This window comes from Alligator sinensis, unplaced genomic scaffold (assembly GCF_000455745.1).
Source record: "Alligator sinensis unplaced genomic scaffold, ASM45574v1 scaffold181_1, whole genome shotgun sequence".
Classification (NCBI taxonomy): domain Eukaryota; kingdom Metazoa; phylum Chordata; order Crocodylia; family Alligatoridae; genus Alligator; species Alligator sinensis.
In genome coordinates, this window is record NW_005842022.1 from 787,648 (window position 1) to 794,800 (window position 7,153).

Here is a 7,153-nt window from a genome sequence, read left to right on the forward strand (position 1 = left end):
GAGCCCAGCTGTTGGTCACCAGAGCAACTGGAGTTAGCAAGCAACCCACACCTGCCAGCGGTCAGCTGACTGAAAGGGGCAGGGCCTGACTCCCTTATAAACCCTAGGGGCTGAAGCCGGGAGAGCAGTTCCCTGCCAGCAGCCAAGGGGGGAAAGCGCTCTCCCTGAGCAAGGACAGAGAAGAGGCCTGACCACAGGTACAGCCCAGAGACTGGTAAAGGATGGAGCACCCCTGAGGTGTCTTGAATAATGATGTTATAGCTGGGCAGCTTCAGTTTATGTTATAGCCAAGGGGCTTGTGTTTTGTTTACTGTTTAAAACCGGTGGCTTGGGTGAGGCTATAAGGGGATGGAGGAGGCCTCATAGGGGATCCATGGCAATGTGGAGACCCCAGCCTTAGAGAGGGGGCGGCAACAGAAGCCCCCGAGAGGGGGTCGTGGAGGGCCCGAGTGAGCATAGAGCGAGGCGGGGGGCCGCGGAGGGCCCAGGGAGGACAAGGGGGCCAAATTATAACAAGGCCCAGACCAAACAACATTAGTTCCATCTGTGAGGCTTGGGGCATGGTAAAAGGGTGGTTGGAGCCACGCATAGCCCATAAGGCTAGGGTGTCCTGAAACACCCATTGTAGAACAGGACCCACAAGGGGTCCAGGCATCCATGGGGTCAGATACTACAGCAAACTATGTCCAAGAGGACATAAGACAGCCTCCCTAATATATATTTACCATCAAAGACGTGGCGGGTGAGAATCGAGGGTACCCAATGGGCCAACTTGGCACGGTAAGGGGGCCTTGGGGAGATCACGGCCATCCCGCAGGACCCCGTGCCATGACAAACATACATACGTATCCAAATCCATGGGGTCAGATACTACAGCAAACTATGTCCAAGAGGACATAAGACAGCCTCCCTAATATATATTTACCATCAAAGACGTGGCGGGTGAGAATCGAGGGTACCCAATGGGCCAACTTGGCACGGTAAGGGGGCCTTGGGGAGATCACGGCCATCCCGCAGGACCCCGTGCCATGACAAACATACATACGTATCCAAATCATTTGATGAGTAAAAAGCATACTGGCAAAGTTCGTGGATGACACCAAGTTATGGGGGAGTGCAGTCACACTGGAAGACAGGCTGACCTGGACAGGCTTGCAAGGTGGACAGATCAAAACCTAATGATGTTTAAAAAAAAAATGTAAAGTGCTCCATCCGGGGAGAAATAATCCGTAACATATTTACAGGCTCGGTGGTGCTACGCTAGCCAGCACCACAACTGAAAGAGATCTAGGGGTCATGATCGACCACAGAATGAACATGAGCTACCAGCGCAATGCTATAGCCAGCAGAGCGAAACATACGCTGGCATGCATCAACCGATGCATCTCAAGCAAGACTAAGGATGTCATCCTCTCGCCCTACTCGGCACTGGTGAGATCATTGCTGGAGTACTGCATCCAGTTCTGGATGCCATACTCCAAGAAGGATGTAGAGAAGCTTGAAAGAGTCCAAAGCAAGGCCACATGAATGATTACCGGTCTGGAAAACAGGCCACAAAAAAGGAGAGGCTGAAGGACATGGGACTGTTCAGCCTGAAGAAGAGAAGACTTAGGTGGGGGACTTGGTGGCAGCCTAAGTATATAAGGGGCAAACATCAGAGGCTGGGAGAACATCTGTTCACCAAGGCACCCCAAGGGAAGACGAGGTATAATGGACAAACTCCTAGAAGATTGCTTCAGATTGGATACAAGGAAAAACTTTTTTACAGTTCGAGTGTCCAGAGTCTGGAACAGACCCCCCCCCTGCGAGATGGTACAGTCACCTACCCTGGAGATCTTCAAAAGACTGGACTCATACGTTGCTGGGGTCATCTGACCGCAGCAATCTTTCCTGCCTAAGAGCAAGGGGGCTGGACCGGATGATCTCCAGAGGTCCCTTCCAGCCACTAATTTCTATGAATCTATGGAAATACCAGATAGTGGGCACTTCTACGTGTGCATTAATGTACAGCACTAATATTTACTGAACTAAGTGCACAACAAAAAGCATTACTGCAAAGTAGCATCAACCCATGCATTTTAGGTGACACTAATGTGCAATGGACTAATTCTACTGAGCAGTAGCACAGGCTTTTCCCACCGTGCTACTGCACAGTAGAAATGGTCTACTGCACTTGAAACGTCTCTCGTAGACTTGCCCAGCATGTCCCTGAACTGAAAATACTGCTGCTAAAACTGACCTTTGCCAATTTATTAAAAAGTCTACATTGTTTCAGGGCTAGTAAATCTAATACCGCTGAAACGAGCAAGGGAAACAGCTCATGCCAAGATAAACAAGCAAAAACCCTTTCCATGTAACTGAGGCAGACAAGGTTCTTTGGGTAGATGTCATATCTTTTTATTAAACCAACTGAATAGTTCCATGTAACTGAGTCACTGTAGATAGAGCTTTCCTGCTTTGAACCACAATAGTCTCAGCTAAACACCTTCCATAGGTGAAGCTGGCCAGGTTTGGCTGTCAGGTGTAATAAGGCTGGGTCCAAGTAGGGCTTGTGACCACACTATATTTGGTAGCAGCAGCAGCCTGGAGATCCATGTCACTGCCACCAAGAAGAACAGTCCCATGCACCTGTTTTCAGGAGGCATGCTGGAGTCAAACCAAGAAAAGCTGCAGCAGAATTGATGTGCCCGTCTCCATAACACAAGCAGGTGTGCCTTTCTGCTGCTGCCACTTATCAGTTCAACTCTGACAAGCCCCCTGAAAACAGAGGCACGCAGGACAGTTCCATCTGCCCCACATGCCTCTATTTCCGTGAGACACTGGAGGATCAGATCAGGAAGAGCTGCAGCAAGCTGTCTCATATGCTCCTACCACAGCTGCTGGTGAATAATTATAATTAGCTAGTTACTAACATTGTTTTAAATGTTTATATTAGAATATGCATAATATACTTACTTTAGTGTGCTTGGGGTTTTTTGTTTTTACTGGGATGCTGCTAAATTTTGAAAAGTTTTGGAGGGGGACTTTGCTTAAAAAAGTTGAGAACCAAGGCAAGCAAGGTGATTGGGGCCCTGCATTGAGAGAGACTGACACATACCATGGCTGTATCACTCTAGCACCTCAATGTCTTCTGTGTCACAGAGAAGGTATACAAAGGGTTGCCCCAGCCCAGCCTGGCTCCCTGGGTGGGCAGGTGTGAAGGGCTGTTGCAGCTCAGTTTCATATGTGGTAGGATCGGAAGGGACCTGAGCAGATCATCAAGTCCAACCCCCTGCCATGACCCAGAAAGAGTACTGGGGTCAAATGACCCCAGCAAGGTGTTCATCCAGCCTCCTTTTAAAGACCGCCAGGGTAGGAGCCAACACCACTTCTCTTGGAAGTTGGCTCCAGATCCTAGCTGCCTTGACAGTGAAGTAGCACCTCCTGATATCTAGCCTGAATCTACCCTCTGCCAGCTTGAGACTTATTTCTGGTCATTCCTGGTAGTGCTCGGGGGAACAGGGACTCCCCCAATGCCTGCTGGAACCCCCTGACTAGTTCATAAATGGCCACTAGATCCCCCCCTCAGCCTTCTCTTGTGGAGGCTGAACAGGTTCAGGTCCCTTAGCCTCTCCTCGTAGGGCCTGCCCTGATGACCCCTGATCATGCGGGTGGCCCTCCTCTGGACCCTCTCTATGTTGTCCACATCCCTCCTGAAGTGCAACGCCCAGAACTGGACGCAGTACTCCAACTGCTGCCTGACCAGTGCCGCATAAAGAGGGAGGATCACCTCCTTGGTCCTGCTTGAGATGCATCTGTGGATGCACGACAAGGTGCAGTTCGCCTTCCTGACGCGTCCCCACACTGTCGGCCCATGTTAATTTTGGCATCAATAATGACACCAAGATCCTTTTCTGCCTCTGCACTGACGAGAAGGGAGTTCCCCAGCCTGTAGGTGTGTTACTGGTTCTTCCTCCCCAGGTGCAGTACCTTGCACTTAACAGGATAGGTTTCAACACTGACCTCACCCACTCACCCTTGTAACCTGTCCAGGTCCGATTGCAGCCTATTCCTCCCTTCTAGCATGCCCACTTCTCACCACATCTTAGTGTCGTCTGTGAATTTGAACAGGGTGCTTTTTACCCCCCCATCCAACTCACTGATAAAGTTGTTGAACAGTGCAGGCCCAAGGACCAAGCCCCGGGGAACCCCACTGCCCACATTCCTCCAGGTCGAATAAGACGTATCCACCACCACTCTCTGGGTGCGGCCCTCCAGCCAACCAGTGACCCATCTGACTGTGGTGTCAATGCCTGCACAGCCTCCTAGTTTTTTAATGAAAATGGGGTGAGAGACAGTGTCGAAGGCCTTCCTAGAGTCCAGAAAGACTACGTCCACTGTAACACCTGTGTCTAAGGATTTTGTGACCTGGTCATAGAAGGCAACTAGGTTGGTCTGACAGGACCTGCCTTGAATGAACCCATGCTGGTTGCCCCTAAGCATAATCTCCCCTGCTGCCCCTCACAGACATGCGCCAGGATAATTCTCTCAGAAAGCTTACCCAGGACTGAGGTAAGACTAACTGGCCTATAGTTTCCCGGGTCCTCCTTCCTCCCTTGTTTGAAAATGGGAATCACATTGGCCCTTTTCCAGTCCTCTGGCACAACACCAGAGTACCATGAGTGCTCATAAAGCCGTGCCAGGGGTCCCGCAATGACCTCTGCTAATTCCCTCAGCACTCTGGGGTGGAGATCGTCAGGACCTGCTGATTTAAATATGTCTAGTCCCACCAGAAGTTCCCTGACTAGGTCCTCACTGACCCTAGGCCTGGGCGCACCTCCCCTGGGGCCTGCGGGGGTCCCGGTATGGGGGTGACCCAGCTCATTTTGACCCTTTCAGTTCGTTAGCTGAAACTACTGGATCCAGCCTGGCTCCCCAGATGGGCAGCTCCAGTGTATGGGCAATAGGAAACAGACCAGAATCCCTTCCATATCAAGACATGCTGGGACTGCAGAAGTGTTTGGACTAGAGCAGATTTCTAGGTTCCATCTTTGACGAATTACATTTACTAATCTTACCTGCCCTTATGGCTGGGTAATTCAAACAACTACTCCACATTCCAGCCTGGCTCCCTGGACAGGTAGCGCAAAGGGCTGCGCCAGGGGGCATGTTCTTGCCACAGCCCTTTTCTGGTCTGACCCTCATGCTCCTCCCAGAAACAGAGGGGACACAGGACAGATGCACCCCCTGCCTGATGCACCCGTTTCCTGGCCCAACCCCCGCCACATACTCTTTCTGGAAGGGCTACAGGAAAATGTGGGCTCCAACCACAGCTTCTGCCAAGTCTTCCTTCACAGTAGTTGTGCAAAGCAGTTCAGCCTGGCTGCAGCAGCATCCACAGAAGGGGTGTGTAATCAAGTCTTATTTTTTTGAAGTCTTCAAAAAATAAAGCACACATCTCATGTTTTGAGATGTTTAAGGTGGGGGGGGGGGAAAAAAGAGTCATGCATGGAAAAAAGTGTCTATTACTGGGGTCTCGGTCCTAATACTTGGAATGGAATTGCCCTTCTCTGGAATATGAGATAAAAAAAGAACTAGAAGGAGGCTTGAGATTTAGCTACATCATCCTTACCCATGTGTAGGGATAAGTATTTGGTCAAAAATTTGGTCAACTAGCCAGTCAATTAGTGTTACGTAATGGTCAAATATTTTAACCATGACTTTAGTAGAATAATGGAGAGAAAGGCAAGACATTAATCTTCAGGAAGTTAGATATTTATGCAAAATACAAAAACAAACAAGTTAACTAGTATTCAATTCTATAATTTTTTTTTTTTTTTTTTTTTTTTTTTTTTTACAACAACAAATGTTTGAACATAAATGTGAATGATATTCTAGACTGAACAGTTCTTGTTTTCCTTTCCTTTTATCCCCAAACTCCAGGGTGAGACAGAGGCAGACAGGCAGGCTTGGGTTCAACACTATATATGTGAGAAATAAAACAGACATTGCAACTCTGAAAGACAAGAGTCAGTTTTTAAAATGCAGTTATGCTAAGCAGACAGCCAACTCTTCAAGCAAATTCATTATTTTTTCTTCTACAGCAGATGCTTACAAACAGTGGATATTTCCATTTTTGCATTTATATGCCCAGGAAGAAAGTAACTCAAACCAAGAAGAGGGTTAGCCTGCAAACCCATCATTTCCAGAGGTCCCATAAACATCAAAGCTGCAAGTTAAGCATTTGTTATGAGATTCAAATGTATACTACTAATCCATGTGGATCGGCAACTTCTGCCTGCTTATACAGGTTGTTAATCCCCTGGTTTGTGAGGGGGAAAAAAAAAAAAAAACACACCACACTTTGTATAGGACCAGACTGCTTTTAACAGCTGATCTCATATCACTCCCTCAAAACCTAAACTGGAGTCTTATCTTAAATTTTTAAGCTGAATTTGTAGCATATTCTAAAATCTAAGGTTTGGAAGATTCATACCGTCATGACACTAATATTATATTGAAGGTTCTATTAAAGACATACCTGGACTAATATACAAATCTACTATATCACTTTGACTTGGAATAACAACTCTATACTAGGCACCATCATAAATAAACAAGCATCTTACTGCTGAGATAAACTTAGGTAACAAAGAGATCTACAAGGGCCATTAACACCCAAGAACATACACAATCACAACACAAACTCACCTGGTGACAGGGAGCATTCATTCCCAAACAACAAATTAACTACTCAGTGAACTTGATATTTAATAACCCTTACATTTCATTTTACACAGCAAATGAGACTACATGCTGATGAATCCTTAAATGACGGTTAATAGACAATACGCTAGGCTAGCTCATAGAGAAACAATTCTGCAAGAGCAGAAAGCATTTATATGGAATGCTCAAGTTTCAAAAATGGGTTCAGAAGAGACTGAGACAGCCTCACTCGACCATGAATTTAAGCATGAGAATTTGAGGATAGTGATATTTCTCTTGAGTTTTGATGCAGAAGGCAACTCTTCTAGTTGTTTTGCCATTGCCAAACTCCAATTTAAAAAGCCAAATGATACAGGTAGCTGCAGAGAAATCTTGTCCTAGCATTTAAAGGAAGAGTTAGTCATTCATTACATGTTAAAAGAAGTTTTGTGGCTAATTCTGCGATACT

At 47.1% G+C, this 7,153-nt stretch overlaps 1 long non-coding RNA gene across 1 annotated transcript; it reads left to right on the forward strand.

Moving 5' to 3' along the window:
* Positions 1-133: 133 nt before the first annotated feature.
* Positions 134-6,890, forward strand: LOC112550050. Its single transcript, XR_003093714.1, has 2 exons — positions 134-197; positions 5,923-6,890. It is a non-coding gene; the product is annotated as an uncharacterized LOC112550050 (long non-coding RNA).
* The last annotated feature ends 263 nt before the right edge of the window (positions 6,891-7,153 follow it).